The sequence below is a fragment of the Equus przewalskii genome, chromosome 3, assembly GCF_037783145.1.
Source record: "Equus przewalskii isolate Varuska chromosome 3, EquPr2, whole genome shotgun sequence".
In the NCBI taxonomy this organism is placed as follows: Eukaryota; Metazoa; Chordata; class Mammalia; order Perissodactyla; family Equidae; genus Equus; species Equus przewalskii.
The window spans coordinates 75,334,136-75,354,054 of record NC_091833.1 but is presented as its reverse complement, the minus strand read 5'-3'; the positions used below and the strand labels follow the sequence as shown (position 1 = coordinate 75,354,054).

The 19,919-nt window shown below is 40.1% G+C and overlaps 1 long non-coding RNA gene across 1 annotated transcript; it reads right to left on the bottom strand.

Annotated features, from left to right (window-relative positions):
* Nucleotides 1–5,991: 5,991 nt before the first annotated feature.
* LOC139082660 (uncharacterized) lies at nucleotides 5,992–19,486 on the bottom strand. Its single transcript, XR_011538868.1, has 5 exons — nucleotides 19,369–19,486; nucleotides 13,611–13,699; nucleotides 9,306–9,442; nucleotides 6,826–6,878; nucleotides 5,992–6,118 (listed from the first exon to the last, which is right to left on the bottom strand). It is a non-coding gene; the product is annotated as an uncharacterized lncRNA (long non-coding RNA).
* Nucleotides 19,487–19,919: the final 433 nt, after the last annotated feature.

The window sequence follows — 19,919 nt, the reverse complement described above, 5'->3', positions numbered from 1 at the left end:
TGACTATGACAAAACTTATCTTGCTTATAATAAAAATTAAATGAGTTATTGTATATAAGGTTCTTAGCAGAAGTAAGATAAAGCTCTTAATAAATGGTAGCTTTTGTTATTATACATGGATATTTTCCTTATAAAACTCCATAAGTAAGAGAGCGTTGTTTATTTGTTTGGACCTTTGATCATTTTCTTTATTTGCAAGATATTTTCTTGTTATTATTTTGGATCAGATTATTTGTGGGTTTGGCACCCAAACAACATGTATTCCTTTAAATCTCTTTGTGTCCCTGAGTCCCCACCCTCAACAACTCTAGAGGATTGCCATGTTTTGAGGGTTAAAGGACAAAAGGAATCCCATTATTAGTTGTGATTAATTAAGAAGGAATTTCTAAAGAGATGAGTGATGAGCAGAATTATGAAGAGAAGCCAGATATTGACGGAGAGAGCAAAATGAATTTGTAGGTCAGTGGGTGGGGAGTTTACACGAGAAGAGATATAGAGATGAATGAGCAAATCACATATGGGAGATGGCAGGCAGATATTGCTGGTGGGAGTGGAGAGGCTGTGGTGAGAGGTAATGAGAAATGAAAGAGGGATGGGATCCTGAGGGGTGTCATATTAGTGGAAAGCCCTGAAGGCCAGAGAGGGCTTGAGATGTGCATGATAAGTGATATGGAAGCACCAGAGATTGCTGAGCAGGCAAAGGACCTGAACAAAGTGAAGTTGGAGGAAAATCATTAGAGCATCTGTGAGTAGGTGGGGTCTGATGAAAAGAGACTGGAAACAGAGAAACCTGTTTGGGAGCCATCACAACTCAGATGCGAGCTGATGAGGACCCTGGGCTGGGAGGCTATGGGAGCAAAGAGGAAAGGGTGGATTAAAATGGCATAATTTCAGGGGCCAGCCTGGTGGCGCAGCAGTTAAGTGTGCACATTCCACTTCGGTGGCCCAGGTTCGCCAGTTCAGATCCTGGGTGCCGACATGGCACCGCTTGGCAAGCCATGCTGTGGCAGGTGTCTCACATATAAAGTGGAGGAAGATGGCATGTATGTTAGCTTAGGGCCAGTCTTCTTCAGCAAAAAGAGGGGGATTGGCAGCAGATGTTAGCTCAGGGCTAATCTTCGTTAAGAAAACAAATAAATAAAAATGATATCATTTCATTGTTTTCAGGAGGTTATGTGAAGAAGAGCAGAGAATAATTGAAAATAACTCAAAACTTAAAAACTTAGAGTCTTGAGGGAACTTGGAGATGACAGTGATACAGTATTCTGAGGGGAGGTGAGATGGGGGCAATGGGAGAAGAAAAGGGGAATGCTTTAATAGCGTGAAGGATAAGAAGGCCAAGGTATATTTGTGTAAAACTTACATTTGAATTACAATAATGAAGAACAAAGACTGCCTCAAAGAAGAAAAAATAATAAGGAGAAAGAATATCTGGAACACTCTCCAGAAATTGTAATCTTGGGCAATCTCAGGCCACGTAAGGTTTTTGTTTGATTTTGCCTCTGGGTATAAAACAATGTGCAAAAGAGAGATGGTGAGTAGTGATGCATTCCCTGGGTCCATGTTTCCAACTCCCCGTGTTCCCTCTGCAGCATCCACCCTGAGCACTGGCACTTCAGGACTGGGAAGAGAAGGGAGTTTGTCATGAGACTTGGTACTCAGTGACACACCTCAGAGGTCCTAACAACCTCTCTGCAGCTTGGGAGTACAAGATTTTTGAGAGGTGGAATTTGTTGAGGAGTTGTCTTGGTGCCACTGGATCATGAGGTGCCATGGGACAGGTCTCTAATGACTGACATGTGATGAGAATTAGAATGCCAGGCACCGTGCTTCGTCCTTTGCAGACATATTTCATATTTCATAGTCATCACTTAAACATGGCTCTCTTTACAATCTATGCAAATAGTGCCGTCACTGTTAGAAGCAAAATCTTTTTCTCATGAAAAGCTCCTGTGAATATCTTAGCTGGAAATGCCTCTCTGAACTTTCTCTGTGCATAAGAGAGGAAAAACAGTGCCCTTTCAAGTTTGATCCGATCACAGAATTACTGTTATCTTCAACACTTTTAAGGTAACTTTAACTGTGAAATAAAGCGTAAATTAGCAGGAAAAACATGTTTGATTTCTTGACTAAGATGGGGAAGTTTCAACAGTTGATATCCAGCTGGTTTTTGTTTTTGGCTTGTAAGTGTTCTATGTTTTTAATAGTGCTGACAAACCTTAAAAAATGAGGAATACACAGAGAATGTAACATGCAAGTCCCTGTCAAAGAATCTTGCCTGATTGATTTCATATAGAATATACACATCCTGTTTTTATATATAATTTATTACATATTATGAATCTTATGTACCTTTTGCATATTGTAGAGATAGATATGTATCTATAATGTCTGCATCTCTTCCAAGTTTAACCTCCCAATTTAGTAGACTTTAACATCTTTTAATATGCTAACTTATTTCTACTCAAAGTACGGTAAATTGTGGTTATTTCACTCCATTTTTAAAACTACTTTCAGATGACCTGAAGATTTAAATTAAATGCACATGTTATATTGCTCTTTAATTACACGTTTGAGATTTCTATCACTAGTGAAAATATTTTACTTTCTTTAGCAATAACTTTACACTTTGTATCTGTAGCTTCATAAAAATAGTATATATTTAGGCATAATGTGTGAGACTAGGGAGTTAATCTGTTTGGAACTTGGATTGTAAAGAATGCTCCTTCAAAAAAATGAACCCAACAGCATAAAAACATTAATACATGTAGCTGAGGAAAAACCGGTTTAAAAGTGAACAGGTCAAAGTACTCTAAAAAATAAAATGTTTTGGGGGCCAGCCCAGTAGCATAGTGGTTAAGTTTGCATGCTCTGCTTCGGCAGCCTGGGGTTTGCAGGTTCGGGTCCTGGGCATGGACCTAGCATTGCTTATCAAGCCATGCTGTGGCAGTGTCCCAGATAAAATAGAGGAAGATTGGCACAGAGGTTAGCCCAGGGACAATCCTTCTCTCTCAAACACACAAACATACGTATATAAATAAATAAGTAAATAAGCAAATAAATAAATATGTTTTACATATTTGACCAGCTGTCTACGGATTAGGCAGGGAGTGGAGTGCACGGCCAATGAGTGGGCAAAATAAAAGTCTTCATCCTCGACCACACTGAATCACCAGGAAGTACGTTCCACATTCTCTCTTCATTCAGTGGCTACGTGGGCCAGAGATTATTGTTCAAATTGCATTCCACAGTTTCTGAAGCATCTTTGAATGTAGTAGCTCTTTGAAATTGTGTAATTTTGACAGGCTTCTATAAAGCAGAGTGAGAACTTCTTAAGCATGAATTGGAAATAGACTTCTCTTCTTCAAATCGCTTTGTAAGGGTTTTCACGTTTGTGCCGAAAGGAGCGTGAGGACGGCTCCTCGTTTAAGTGGTCTCATAGCTTCAGTGGAGCCCCTCCAAAGTACTGTGGCAGCCTGCCGTCCCTCCGTTCTCTGGCTGGTTGTCGCAACCCTTCCTCAGCACGAGCTGCTCTGCTCTCCTCTGCAAGCTTCACTGAGACTCCCTGAATGGAGAGGGGTCAGCCACCAGCCCTTCACTGCCCATCTCAGGAGGTTTGCGTCAGCGCCCACATTCTCAAACCCCAGCTCCACAACCTTGCTGGTGAGCTTTTCAGAAAAGAGTTTTTTCTTTCCTAAAATGTTGGAGAATATACACAGTTAAGAATCTGGGTTTGATAATTTCAGTAGGAGCTAGAGTTAGAGAAGTGTAGGAAGGAAGATGACCTTTTAGTAGAGTTGAGTTTTTCCAAAATTAGGGTAAAGGTGGCTGGTGGGGAAGTTGAATACGGAATAAACATAAGACTATTAGGAAAACTGTGGAGCTGGGATTTGACGCTATTGACCCATTGACTTCCCTTCTGAATGATGATCTCCAAATCTGATCTTAGATTATTTTTAATTTTAAAGCAGAAATGAAAACATTTTAGACTTGTTCATCGAAAGGATATTCAACTTCTAAGTTATTTTTTTTAAGACTAGTTTCTTTCATTTTTAATATTTTCAAAGTCTGCTCACCAAGCCCAGACCAGTTCACAGTGTTTCTTTGTTATAGTTCCTTTTACGGGAGTAAGTGGACCAATTCCACTACTGGTCACCTTACACATGAAAATTCCCATTCACCATCTCCTTTAAAATCAAGCACCAAAACTGTTCCTTCTCTCAGGCTGACACTCAAGGCTGAATATCCACATGTGATGAATGACTGAGCATTATTTCCCCACCACCATGCCTGGGGATGCTCCTTCATTTTAGTGTCTCTTGCAAATTTCCTCTCCTACCACACAATGGCTGATTGGAGAATTTGAATATAAATCTTTTGAGGGAACCAGCAGCGTTCCTAATACCCTCCTGAAGGTTGACGAATCTAAGGGAAAGTGGTGGAAGGAAATTAGTGAGAGATATTTTGGGAATGGAGACCTCTGCTTTAACCTGTGTTCTTGGAAGCTTCTTACACTATAGGAACAGAGACTTGAGATTCGTGGATGGAGGTGTAAGAAAGCACTAGAGTTTTTATCCTTTCTGTGTCTACTAGGGACACAGCTGAAATCAAGAGGTACCAATATTTTTCATCAAGACTTTTTTTTTTGGTGAGGAAAATTGGCCCCGAGCTAACATATGTTGCCAGTCTTCCTCTTTTTGCTTGAGAAAGATTGTCACTGAACTATCATCTGTGCCAGTTTTCCTCTACTTTGTATGTGGGATGCCACCACAGAATGGTTTGATGAGCAGTGTGTAAGTCCACACCGGCAATCTGAACCTGTGAACCTTGGGCTGCCAAAGTGCAGCACACGAACTCAACCACTATGCCACTGGGCCAGCCTCTTATGAGGACTTTTTTGATAGCAAGTGACAGAATGCCCAACTCAAACTGACAAAGAATATTTATTAGCTCATAAAAATGAAAAGTCTGGGAATAAGGTTGCTTTGGGCAAGACAGGGCTCAAATAATTTTCACTGGGACAAGATTCTCTCTCTTCATTTTTCATATAGCATTTCTGGCATTGGTTCCATTCCCTGGTAGGCTCTGCCTTTACGGTGCAGCATTAGCCTCACGCCTTACCAGATTCAAGTCTGAATTCAAGGATGCCGTCACTCAGGCTAAGGTTCTGAGAGTAGTCCTGTTCAAGACTCGAACCATTGCCCAAAACTGAACCAATCCCTGTCACCAGTGGAAGAAGGTGCTCTGATTGACCAGGCTGGGATCACACCACCCCAGAAACTGGAAGTGAACTTAGCTGCACAGCAACCACGTGGTCTATGGATGAAGGAAGGGTAAGTCCCTGTTTGAAGATAGGAGTGCTGTTGGGAGAGGTGAACGAACGGATTCTGGAGATTCAGAAACAGTGGCTGTCTATGGTCTACTGTCCACTGCAGTACTTTCTCCTGAAAGAATGTCTAGAGAGAGACTTAATATTTCACAAGACCAACATACCTGAGTAATGAAGCTACGTAATGAAGAACAGCTTCTACCAACTTCCTCCTCTTTTGGAAACTTTGTTTCTTTTCAATTTTAATATACTACACTGAACAGCTCAACTCTATATTAGATTTGCTGATGACAATGCAATTATCAAACATCATGCATGTGACGTACTTAGAATGACTGTTGGAAATGGGTCTTTATAACTCTCTTTAAAACTAACATGAAAAGACCAACAGAGATCACTTGAAAATTCTGAAATACTTTGAGTGACTGTACATGGTCTTAATACATTAAAATTGCTAGCAAAATGTCGTGAAATGCAGAAAGGATAAGAGAATGCAGTGAAAGAAACAAAGGGAAATTGCAGCTAAAGTTAAACAATCCATTATGCATCAATTTTATCTTATCCCAAGAATCCTGTTATTAAAAATGTTTCTCATGTCTAAAGAACATTGTGACATATTATTTCTTAATACAAGACTATGCCAAAAAAAGAAATCATAGATTCTGCTGACATCGTATTTATTCGTTAGATTTTACAACTTCAAATAAAAGTCTGCAACTGTCAGTGTTTCATCCATTTTTGTTTTTCTTCCTCAGCTTCTCTGAGTACTGGATCAGGCTTCTATCTCCCCTGTGAATGAGATCTGTTTTGTAAACAATTGGCACAGCATTGTTGACAGCTCAGACAGGTCTTAGAGATTCAGAAGGAAGAAAGAAGAGAAAAACTTTGGCAAAATCTACATAGGCCCAAAAGTGTGCAATATATTTTATGGTGATGTTTTGGATTAAATGTTGCTCTTTATTTGCTTATCTTAAGTAGGATACACATGTACACCTATGCACACATATATTCTACTTAATGGAAGAGCATTAACATTGGAATAATCAGGATATATACTTTCTACACAGTGCTGCCAGGTAGAGTATTTGGATAGATTTAAGTTAATTCAGGCAAATTATCAGTTTTATTTTTTATCCCATAGAATCCCTGTGCTATTGAACTGAGCCAACCTAATTGGCCAGTTATTTTCGTGTCATCTAGGGACATCATACACTTTTCCAGAAAATAATTTGAATTTGATAATTTAACTATTCAAAGAGCTATGTCTCAGATTTAGTTTTGTTAAGAATAGTTGGGTCAAAATAGAAATTTAGTAAAAGTGATGGCAATAGAAACCAAGACGTCACAATGGCATTGTGGTACCTCTAAGTGCAAGAGTACAAGGGAGATGGGAAAGTACTTCCGGGAAATACTCAAATAGGTAATAGCGTATGACCATTCATTTTGTAAAATGAGAGAACAAACATCTTCTACTGTTAAGACTGGAGTTCATATACCTTGCTGTTTGTTTCCTCAGTTGGTCCAGGAGAATCCACGGGCTCATCTATACCTGTTTGCAGAACTAGCGTCAGAATCACTAACAAGCACCTACTGAATATCAACTATGTAAAAAAGCAGCTATGGTAGGCCAGAATCTTAGAAAGTAGCAGAAAGATTTCTATTCTTGAGGGACTTTAAAAGAAGGTGGGGAAACAGGAAATATGAATAAAGCATAAATATTAATACTAAATAGAATGAGTTAAGTACTTAATTCATGGTATAGATCAAAGGTCAAGAAATGTTTTTATTTTTATTTATTTTTATTTTTTCTCCTTTTTCTCCCCAAATCCCCCAGTCTATAGTTGTATATATTGTTTTTAGTTGTGGGTCCTTCTAGTTATGGCATGTGGGATGCCACCTCAACATGGTCTGATAAGGGGTGCCATGTCCATGCCCATGCCCAGGACCCGAACCGGCCAAACCCTGGGCTGCTGAAGCAGAGCACGTGAACTTCACCCCTTGGCCACAGGGCTGGCCCCTCAACAAATGATTTTATAAAAAGCCAGATAGTAAATATTTTAGGTTTTCTGGACTATATGATCGATCTCTGTTCCAACTCTGTTGTTGTAGCATAAAAGCAGCTAAGTAAATGAACGAGCATGACTGTGTTCCACTCAAACTTTGTTTACGGACGTTGGAATTTGAAATCCACGTAATGTTCATGTGCTGTAACATATTATGCTTCGTTTGATTTTTTTCAACAATTTAAAAACGTAAAACTCGTTCTTAGCTTGCAGGCTATACGAAAACAGCATGGGCCAGATTTTGTCTGTGGGCTGTAATTTCCTGACCTATAGTATAGATGATAAGTGCTCTGGCTTATTGGGTATGAGTATGGAACATATTCATTGTTGGTTTTCCTCTTAGAAGTAAGTCAAATATACCAGGCTATACACTTGATTTAAAAATAACTAGGTTCGATCTCCAATTTTTTGCAATTAACTAATTGATTATTTAATTATTTCCACTGGAAACTTGCCTGGGTAGGGCTAGAGTTCAGATGTATTTGTGTATGCCAGTGGGCGATGGTTTACTCTGGCTAAGCCTAAGTGTTGTATGTAAGACGGCAGTGACAGAAAATTAGGAAGGTGATGGGGAGTCAAAGAATTTTGTATGCTGGACTGTGGGCCATACTTCAGGAAAGAGTTGCGCTGGAGGTTTGTTGAGAGTGGAAAAATCTGATCAGAACTGTGCTTTAAGGAGTTTAGAATTTTGACCAGAAAAGTGGAAGGAAATAAGGACAAGGGAGTAACATGACTGAACTTCCATAACATGTCAGACACTTTCTAGAGGTTTGTTAAATAATTTCTCCATGTAGTGGAATGAAGTGGAAGGCCGATCTGTAAAGTATTGCAGGAATGAGAGGAGAAAGGAAAGGTGCTAGAAAAGTTCCACACTCATGCTTTAGATTGAATGTGGAAAATAAAGGAAAGAATCAAAGAGAGCTCAAAGGTTCCAGGCCCAGGTAACTGAAAGCATGGCTATAGGCAGTCAAGGAGACTTGGTCTTTGGAAGGAAATTTGTGGGGAGAAACATGTACACAGTCAAATAAATTAGCCCAGGGCAACAGAGTTGAGTTCCAAGAGATTCAGCTGAAAATTCATTGCTCTCTTAGTAAACACTGTCTAAATATGATTTTAAAAACTCTCACTGTACTGCTTAAATGACTAACAGTTGCTTGTATTGCGTTGTGTCGCCTCATTCACAACAGAGGATATGGGATGTACTGGATACATTTTGTGGATCAGTAAAAACGTTTGAGTAGCTACAATTTTTTAAGACGCGATGGGAAATAAATACACACACATACAGACAGAAATTGTCATACTGCATTTAGTAGTTCCAGAAATTGGATGTATGACGAGCGTAATTGTTTTAGTTCAGATTAAAATCTGTCAAAATCTGTATGTTTAACACCTGTGTTTAACATATGCCTCAAACGTAGTCTGCTTTTTATTTCCCTAACATTTGGTTTATGAATAGTAAAACAGAGAAGTTAGGGATTTGATTCACAGAGGCCTCATTTAATCTGCTGACTTGTGGCACCTATTCTTCTTTTTCAGAATAGAAAATCTTCCAGGCACAGCTTCTTTTTGTTTTTGACTGATCCTTGCCATTTCCCGTAAGTTCCTTGTGTGATTGCGTAGATGTTCTCACTGCTCTACCAGTCTTTCCTCTGAGTGGCTCAATTATTCTGTCAGCTCTGATTATAAATCTGTCAACACGGTCCCATTTTCTAATTTAGAGAATTAGTAACAATTTCTTGTGATGCCCGTCTTCAGTGATTTGAGTTATTGACATCCATGGATGGTGAGCAATACTGGCTTTGAGTCACAGTTCCTGACATTTTAATATTTCCACAGTACAGAAGAACCCACACTCCTCTCCTGAGGAGGTAGTGTGCACAGAGAAGTAACGAATTAAGAATGAGGCTTACCCTGGCTCTATGTAGCTGTGTAAAACCAAGGAGGTGATCTCGTCCCTCTCTTCCTTTCTCCTTCTTTTCCTCCCTTTCTCCTTCCCTATTTTCTGACTTCCTTTCTTCTTTTCACTAAAGTGTTCATTCCAGTCCAGCTGAGATGAGGAAAACAGAAACTGCGTTAAATGTTCCAAGTAGAAAGGGTTTTTATGCAGGAAAATAGAGGCTTTTACAATTGGTGGATGGGTTGGGGGCACAAAAATCAGGGAAGCCACTGCTCCTGGTGTCTGCATCAAGGTGGAAGATTTTCAAGCAGATTCTTTCGCAGCTGCCAGAATAATGGCTTCTCCTTGATTTGTCAAGATATATGCAAATTCCTCTCAATGGGGGCTTCTAGCCTAGAACAATATGGGAAAGGAATTCTAGGAAATGTAGTTTCAGCCCCCTCCACCCGTGCAATGGTGAAGATAATATAAATAGAGATGACAATGACATCAAGTTGTCAACCCTCTGACAAGTTTGCTGAGCCTCTATCAAGCTAGACAAAGATGAATGTGGTGATGTCTATCCTCAATATGCTCCCAGTCTGGTTAAATTGACCATATGTTAGCTTTCTAAGGTGGTAAATTTTGCTGAGTGACTATGCCGGGACAAATCTTCCTAGTAGAGACCTGTTACAAAACGTATTATTAATCAACAGAGTTGGTTATATCATAGTTCATACAAGTACCCAGAGGCTAACAGCAACTTACAGTGAAAGCTTATTTATAGCAATTACTAGAGATATAAACACTGTTCCCCAACGTAAGTCGTGATGCAAGGAGATTTCCTTTTAAAAATATGAACATGATTATTAAATGCTTTTCAGATAATTATTCAAGGATAAATTAATTTCGGATGACAATATCCCCTCTGATTGGTAAAACCTCCCATTTAAAAGTAGGGTGAAATGTCGAATGAGTACAACTTCAGGAAACTTCAGGACAGCTTTGTTGATTTTAGCTCCATATATATCATGACCTTACAGAAAAGCTTTCAAATGGGGTTTAGTGCCTAGAGATTACTGAGAATTCAGTGAACTTGATAAGTTTCCAGTCTTCATCCGGTCAAATATGGACTACCTTGCCATAGGGGCATGTGATATTTTGAGAGACGGGCATCATGTGCAATGAGAAATTAGGTGTATAAATTTGTTAGTCATTTCATAAAATTATATATTGTCTCTTCCAGACTTAGGTTTCTCCACAAGACCCCACTGGATCATAAGGGAGAGAGAAGTCAGTAGTGGAAATGTGCTGTGGCAGTAATGAATGAGCACACCTCTACACAACCACCCTCAGTGGCTCCCATTGCCCACATGCAGGATAAAATCTTAGCCCCACATCATGGCCCGAAGCCCAGCACCCAACCTCAGAACTCCGGGCTTCTTCACATCCGCCTTCTTTTCCTAGCCCTTCCTTAAATTTGTCTTTTCATCTCACACTCAGGTGTCTTTGTAAATGCAGTTTGCTCAAATTGACACTCTATCATCTGCCCCGCCCCCCGTCTGCCTTGGCACCCCAAATGACCTGATATCTATTCATTGTTTTAGTACTCTGAGCCCTGCCAAGTGGTGTGTCCTCTGTGTTCCCAGGGGACCCAGTGCTTATCTCTGTTTTTCCACTTTAATTTTTATTTTGATGATTTGATTCCTTGTAAGTTTTCTGTGCCAGACTAAATCTTCTCAAAGACAGATACTTTTCTTGTGCAACTTGGCGTCCTTCGAGCTGGCCAGAACTCCCAATGCATTGTAAATGCTCATTAACTGATAAATGAATGAAGAAACAAAGGTTGGGAGCAGGCAACCTCTAATCACAATGATAAAATGAATAAAACAGAACTAAACTTACGCTTATCCCCATTTAATTACTTTACAACTATAACAGTATTATAACTTTTAAAACAATAATTCTACAAAAAGGATAGGAATTATGGATCTTTCATAATGTTTTACCCAGTGCCAAGTATTCTACTGGGGCCCTCTGTTCAGTCAGTGATACCTATAATAATGAACTAAGCTGGCCAACATATATATCTGTTCCTTCCAATTAATTCACTCTCCCTGGTTTACCTTGCAAATCCAGCTGCTGGGAGAAGCTCTGATTGTTATGGGGTTAAAGAGGAAATGGTCATAATTTTTATTTAGCGTTTTCTGTATAAATGCACCTCATTATCTCCTGTACCTCATTATATATGATCTATTTTATGACCATTTAGTTCTCCTTAGCAGTCCTGTTTTTATTCTGTTATGCTTCCTGTCTAAACTCTCAGCTTTATGACTCCATTACCCCAGCTCGTTGCTGCCTGCTGTCCCACTCCCACTGCTGAGGTGGATAACGTAGCTTTGTTGTTGCCAGGCCAGCATTTCTAATAAATTCCTCACATACAGACAGGCAGCGGCAGCGGCGGCGGAGGGCACAGCAGCTCCGTGTAATGTTTTCATATCACCTCACTAGACTCTCATTAGATGCTTGCGAGAGAAATTACCACTGAGGCTTCTTCAGGCACAATAGCATTAATGAAGTTAGGAAATGACTCCCACAGATGTTTGACACTCAATCAATCCTACTTAATTTAATTACACACCTGAATGAAAGACAAAAGAGATGCTCTTGTAGTCCAACCCTTGCTTTTTATTTTCTTATACGCCTTTTTTTCCCTTCTGACTTAATCCTTGCTGCGAAATGTCAATGTAATTAACTTAAGTTATAATGATTTAAAAGTGGACTTTGTTATAATACCTTGCATCATTTTCCACTTCTCTCACCCTACCAAACTGCAAGTACGTGAGAGCTCTGCTATGTAAATAGGTGGAGTGGGGAGAAATTGGTTCTTATAACCTTGACAGTTCATCCACTTTTTACACCTCTGTAATTAAGGATACTGACGACACTGGTGCTTACAACTTTGCCTTGAAATTGTGTTCAATACGATATTTTCAAGGGCTTATTCTTGAAGTTAAATAGATTCTGGAAAAATTTCTTTTTACCAGTCTTAAATGATACACTTATAAAGGACCAAAATTAGAGTAACTGACACTATACTGTACTTTATTTGTTACAAATTCCCTTCACATATATGACCTCCTTTAATCCTCACAGTGGCTTGATGGGATGGGTATAATTGTAGTTTAAGAGACGAAAGACTTAAGATGAAGAGTGTTGAAGTGATTACTTTGTCCAACAAGGTAGAGCCAGTAAATGGTGATCGTAAAATTTTGACTTTCTTTCATTCATTTGTTCATTCCACTAATAAATAATTATCGTCACCAAACATGTGCCAAGCATTCTTCCTGGCACTGAAAAGTTGCCAAACAAGTAGATGGCCACAGAACCATGTGGTACTGCCTGGATAGAGCTGCGCAAAGAGACAATGGAGTGATTGGAGGGAAGTAACATGACACGTGGTGGTGGATGGAGAGCCAGAGGATTCTAAGGAGTCTGGAATATATAGAAGCAAAAGGGAATCACTGAAGGATTTTCTTTCTCATGAGTAATGTAATCGATTTGAATTTTAGAAGGAATCAATCTGGTTTTAATGTGAGTCGCGTCAAGAATGCCTCACAGAGGATATGCTGCTGCCTTATTCCACGGCAGTAAACACAAGAAGAGAAGCAGGAGTGGGAGGGAAGATTAGAATTTTCCCTTTCAACGTAGTTTTCTTGCCCGTGGGACATGCAGGTGGATATATTGGTAGGTAGCTCAGTAGGAAAATGTGAGCTGGAGACACTGTTTCGGGAGCTATCACTGTAGAGAGGAGGGTTAATGAGCTGTTTCATGGAGAACATGTGGAGTGGGAAGCAAAGAGGGCTAAAGCGAGGATCAAGCACGGGAAATTACAACAGTGGATGGCCTTGATCCCTTGAGAGGAGACATGTCATGCTGGTCACCCCTCCACACACTGATCCTGTACCTGGGGGAAGTAGCAGGATAAGGTGGAAAAGGCTCTGAATTGGCTTCAAAACATTGAGATCTTGTTCTGACCTAGAGGAGGGGACCCCATTTCATTCTGAGTCTCAGTTGTTCTATCTCTGAATGCGAGGGGCTATAGCAGCTTTGTCTCTAAACCTTCCCACCTCTACTGTTCTGTATGACAGAGTCCCAATGGCAGAAGCATTAAGACGAAAGTTGAAGACTGAAATAGAGATGAGCACAGTGAACCCTCCGCATTTAGATCAGAACACTGTTCTCTGGATGGGGAAGGCACATATGGACCCATTTACTCGCCATAACCCAGAGATTCAGGCATTTTCTAAGGATAATATGTTTGAGAGCTGCTTATTACCTTCGCCCTTCATCTCATTTTACACTCCTTCCTGGACTGATCCTCTTCTTCAGTTGGTCAATGAAGAAGCCAAACAACCGACAGTTGACCTTTATGAAATGATCAAGTATATGTAAATGTTATACACACATATACATCCATAACTATATATCAACATCTACATCTGCACCTACTTTTATGTCTAGCTCTTTGTCCAGATAGAGAAAGAGCCATCACTTATTGAGCACCCGCTCTATATGCCAGCACTACCTGCAGTAGCTCACCTGTTCCTCAAAATAACCACGAGAATTAGGAATTATTTAATCCAAGTTTAAAACCAAGCTTGAAAAAAGCTCAGTAGCTTTCCAAAAGCACGTGGCAACATGGAAGAACCAAGATCAAAATCAAATTTGGTGACAAAATCTGTGCTTTTAACCATTATATTACTATACTGCCTTTTATATTGTTTGTATTAATACTAACTTACTTGTACTTTAGGATAATAAATTCAAGGAAACTTTATTACTGAGTAGCTGACTTTTATGGAAAATGGCAGTAATAGAAGAAACACTCATGTAACTTATCTAAGGATTTTTGAGTTTTTGCTTAAAAAGTTTGTGTAGTCTTTTATATGATGCTGAATTTTATCTTTTTATCTTTTACTTTGCTAAGGAGGCTGTGATTTTGATCTGAAACGTTTCTTAGAGTTTGTTCTATATTTATGATACTTGTTTGCAGTGTTTTGAAATAGTATAGTAACCATTTCCCTCTCTAATCTGAACTTACTGTCTGTGTCCTATATTTTATCTCCACGTGTGAAGGAACAGAAGAATTCATGGGGGATGACTTTTGCTTAAAAGATTCCATTATAGAGGTGTAACTTTCTTTCTACAAGGAATGGCTTTCCCTCAAAAATTTACATGGAGACTAGAGTTGCCAGATAAAGTATAGGAGGCCTAGTTGGAATTTCACTTGTCCATGGGACATATCAAACTTAGAATTCTTTCCACACTATAAGGAAGGCAAGGCAGGCTCATGAATTTGGGCCCTCCTTCAGCCTAACCAGAACTATTAGCCATTTCTGTTCTGCCCAGGGGCAGCCTCACTCCAGGGGTTCACACAGGAAGCAGAGCGAGCCCTTGCTTTCAGCCTTCATCTTGAACTCTCTAACACTCTTCTTGCCCCTCCCAACTTGGGTTTTACCTTAGAAAGGGTAAGTGATTTCTCTTCCCACCCTTGTCTCTCCTCTTCCACTTGCACCCTCTGGAAGGAGAAGGAGAGAATTCACCTTCTCCTTCCAGAATGTTCTTCACCCTCTCCACTTCCTGGCTGTCTGATGGCTCAATGGCTGCAGGAGGAGGGTGAAGGATACGGCGGCTAAGGACTTTAAATATAATTTCTATTATAAAGCTAGGTTGATTCAATTCATGTAACAAGCCCTATGCTGAAATCTTTAGAGAAATCATCTAATTTGAGAGGTAAATTAAAAATGGAGAGGAAAACAAAGAGTGCAGCCTTTGGAGCCAGACTACTTATGCCATGCCACCTACCAGTCATGTGACTTTGGTCAAATCACCTAATTTGCTGGATCTCAGTTTTCTCATCTGCAAAATGGGGCTAATAATAGTATTTATCACATAGGGATTTTGCAAGGATTAAATGAGGTAATACAAGTAATGCACCCAAAACTGCCAGGCACACTGTGAAAACTCTATAAAAGTTAACTATTATTATAGTTTAATTCTTGAAAAAATTCTATGAGTTATTTATCATTATTTTTTCCCATTATTAGCAGATGAAAAAGATGAGGCTTAGAATGTCCCTGATTCAAAGTAATGTGCCTAGTAAATGGTGGAACAGAGTCCATGTGTGGAATTACTGAGTTATCTGCTAGGTTGCAATGGGAATTGTGAATTAATTATTCACTGCTCTTCAACACCTCACAACTTATCCAAGATTGGTCTGGTTTGGGCAAAATGTATATTACCTAAGAGAGCAATAAGATTTCTGATATTTGCAGGTCAGATTTTTAAAGTTTCCCTGTTCCCCAGAGGCTAGAGGAGTGGGTTGTCTGTTTGTTCATTGTATTACTTACTGCCTCATGGTATGTTACAATTGTACTTTGTTTATATGCTTGTCTTCTCTACTAGAGTGTGAACTCTTGAGGGGCCAGACCATTGCCTTCCTCAACTTGGTATTCCCCGCTTCTAGAAGATGTTTGTTGAATTGAATTGGAATATCTTCAGATTTGTTTCTTTGAAATTACTTTTTAAATCACCCAATATTCCCTAACTTCAAATACTTTTAGCTCCGTGATGTCTGGATACAACCCTCTCGCTGACTCTACCGTCTAACTTTCTTTGGAGCAGTGTAAAGGAGAAGAGAGCTGCAGGAGGCATATTTGTATAGACTTGCTGCACCTTGCAGATGCTGCCTCTGCGACCTACAGACAGAGCAGGGTACAACCTGGCTCAGCCAATTGCAAGCTCTCTAGTCTTTGGCAAGTCTCCTAACTGACCTTAATTTCCTTTTCCATAATTTAAGGGTAATAATATCTTTGTTACAGTACTTTTAATTAATTAAACAAATATTTATTGGGTACTGATTATGTATCAGGCATTGTAAAGGGAGATGGATTTGGGTGTCTGCTTCTTACAGTCTCCTGGGGGAACTCCAAATGCCTCTTCTGCCAATCAGCACCTTTTGGGAAGGTAGCCCCAAAAGTAGCCCCTTCCTCTGAGGAGAGGTGGGCAACTTGGTATAGTGAGCTCTTGATTGATACGGGGACCAACGAAGTCATTTATGCCATCATAAGTTTCTTTAAGAAACTGCTTTGTTTCACTATCACCGCAGTTACATTGTGAAATAAACCAAGAGTTTAGATGGAAGATTTTGAACTGTATCCTATGAGCAATGGAAAGGCTTTAAGCCAGGGAGAAAAATGCCCACATTTACCTTTGAACAAGACCCCTCAGCCTGCAGAATGGAAAGTGGACAAGATTTAGTACAAGGAGACAGACCCTGTACTGAACTACCCCAGTGAAAGCTTACAGTGATTTGCACTAAGGAGATGGTAGTGCGATGGAGGAAAAATAGTGATCCAGAAATATTTAGAAAATGTAATCAAATGTATTTGGGAATAGCTTGGATATAAGTGAGGGTTAAGGGGAAAGGAGTCATTCAAAAATGCTACTCTTGAGCAACTGGGTAATAATAGGTAGACCTATTTGTTGAAAGAGACAACATCAGAAAGGAGAACGTGTTTACTGCAAAGACCATGAGCTTCATTTGAACAGGATCAATTTTACGTGCCTGGGATACATGGAAGTGGAAATGTTAAGGAAGCATGATTTAAGGGTCTGGATTAACTCTATAATGTTCCAGGTTCCCACAGAGCCAGGACTATTGCTTGGGCAGCTTGATGAATTTGATAAAGCCTAAGAAAAACCAGGCATCCATGAGGAGGGCTGGAGCCCCAAAGCTGTCCATTTCCATCCTTCCACTGCTCTTGCTTGGGCAGACGGGTGGCTGTGTTACCAGGTACATGCCTGATTGCTCACAGGGACCCCTAGACTGGGAATGGGCCTAACCAGCTGGTTTTTTCCCAACTTCAAAATTCAGGACGGCAGTTGAGAATTTTAACTTAGATAATCCAGAATCACAATAGCAATGGAGCCTAATATGGAAAGAAATAAACCATTTCATCTTAATAGTCTTAATATAATTAATATTTAGGCACACTGTGTCACACTGATGGTTATATGAGATAGCTATGTCTTATTGATCTTTCAAAAGGGATTTCTTGTCATTTTCTGCCTCCTTTCATTGCCATATGTATTGCAAACCTCCTGTATTTAATAAAAGAACATTGTAGATGAAACACTCTGCTCCTTATGTGTTTGATTAATATTATATATTCTGGCTATTCCTAATCTTCCCATTTGCAGGAAGTGACTAATTTGAGATGGCAAAATGTGCAATCAAAGCTTAAAAAAATGGTGATAATTACTCCTTTTGTGTAGGAGTAAAGCACTATCTATTCTGAAAACTGAGTGAAATTACACAGCAGTATCAGGGGACAAATCTGTCCTATTTATAAATTAAAAGTTGATAGGTAGGCCTTTAGCACCTACATTGAATATTAATAAGTAAGCCTTAGTGTCTGAGCACTGGGCCATTATTTTATTACACGTTTGCTAGCACAAGCAGGCCTACTTTTCAAAGTACGTCTATGAGACCCAAGGGATTGATAGAAAGATTGGAAATAATGACAATTCAAATGAGGCGTGCAGTAGATTACAGTGGCCCCAGTTCCTCATCCCTCTTTGCAATCATACACTTTGCCTTGTGACTCTGCAGTTTCTTCTCTCCCTTAGGCGAGTTTGCCCACATGATTTGCTTTAGTCAGTGGCATGTTAGCAGGTCTGACATAACCAAAGACTTGAAAAGTGTTTGCTCAATTGGGTTTGCTCTACTCTGCCCTCGCCATAAGAACATGTCTCTGTTAGTACTGTAGTCCTGGGAGGATGAGAGCCAGACAAACCCTGACAAGCCCAACCTGGAGCAGCCAACACTCTGCTGGGCCTTAGATCCATGAGAACAAACACTTGCTGTTTTCAGCCACTGAGTTTTTGTGATGCAGAAGCTATGCGACATCACCTAAATAATACGGGCAATTGCAGACTCAACAAAAAGACCCTAGCTAATATTAGGAACCAGTAACCTGGGGGGAAAAAGAAAGAGAAAAAGAGAGAGAGAGACAGAAACAGAGGGAAACAGAAAGGTTGATATTGGATCAATACATAATTCAGTGCAAGAGAACATAATTGTTTCTGAGGTTAAAGTGAAAACGTTGAGGAAAGGCAAACGCTTGGCACATGAGGAATGGAAACATGAATGCATCTAGAAAAAAAGATTCACGGGATTTGAGGTCAAGGAAAATAAGCAATCACTGATTTGTCAGTGGCCCAGACATAAAAACAGCAAGAATTGCTGAAAGAGGATTCCATCCCTCCTAAGGTGAATCTTCTTCCCTTTCTCTGCCCTCTCTCTCACTTCAGCCCCTGAGACAGTTGTTCTCCTGGGGTAATTTGGCCCCCCATCAGCCCCCAGGAGACAGCTGGCAATAACTGGAGAGATTTTTGATTGTCATGACATGGTGGATTAGCGCTACTGGGATATAGTGGGTAGAGGCCAATGATGCTGCCAAATATCCTACAATGCACAACGACAGCTCCCCACAGGAAAGAATTATCCAGTCCAAAATGTCAATAATGCCAAGGTTGAGAAATCTTGCCCTAAGATATAACTGGTGTGGCCTGGCCCTGTGAGATTCCAGAAGCATAACCAAGAAAGAAGGCTGAGCAGCAGTCAGACAGAATTTGTTTTGGGGGACCTACTATGCACCAGACCCTCTACTAGGCACTAGGGATGCAAAGATGAGAAAATTACTGTTCTTGTATTCATGGAACATATAGAGAAAGCAGTGGGAGAAAGAGAAAGAAATAAAAGTCCTATAAATAAGCATAAATTACAAACCACTATAAAGGAAAATATCTTCGTACTTATAAAAGAACTTTGACTTAGTCAAGTGGGCTAGAGAAGGTTTTAATAATAAGTAGTATTTTAATTAGTACCTGAAAGATGAGTTGCAGCTAACCAGATAAGAAAGGGTTGGGGATCCATGGAGGTAGAGGGAACAGCATATGCAAAGGCACTGTAACCAGAGGGCTCACTGTGCATTTGGGGAAATGGAGGCAAATTAGTGTTGCTAAAGTACCTAAAACAAGGGCAGGATGGCTCTGGTGTGATGGAAGAGGCTGGCAGGGCCCAGATTATGCAGAGTTTCATAGGCCTTTTTGAGGATTTCCATCTTTGTTCCAAGAGTAATAATGAGCCCTTGAAGGATTTAAAGGAATGATGTGATTAGATTTGTATTTTAGAAAGATGGCTTTGATTACCCAGTAGGTACACATTTGGGGTAGCGGGAGGACAAATAACCAGGAAAGGAAGGATTGGTCTTCCTTAGGAATGGCTAGTAGTGCAGATCACTGGTGTTCCATTTACAAATGAGGGAATTCATTTGAAGTGACTGAAAGAAGACTAGAAGCCGGGGAAGGGGCCGACACGTGTGGGCGAGTGAGTCAGGGCTTCCCAACAACGGCGGGCACTGGGCAGGGCTCTGGATGCTGGAGGTAAAAGAAGTGAGAAAACCCCTCTAACCCACAGGAGTGAGTGCAGGAGCTCTAACTAGTGTTTGCTCCCTTCAACCTGCAGGGAGTATGTTGCCACGTGGGGCAAGAGGGTCACCCCAAGCAACCTAGCTCTGTC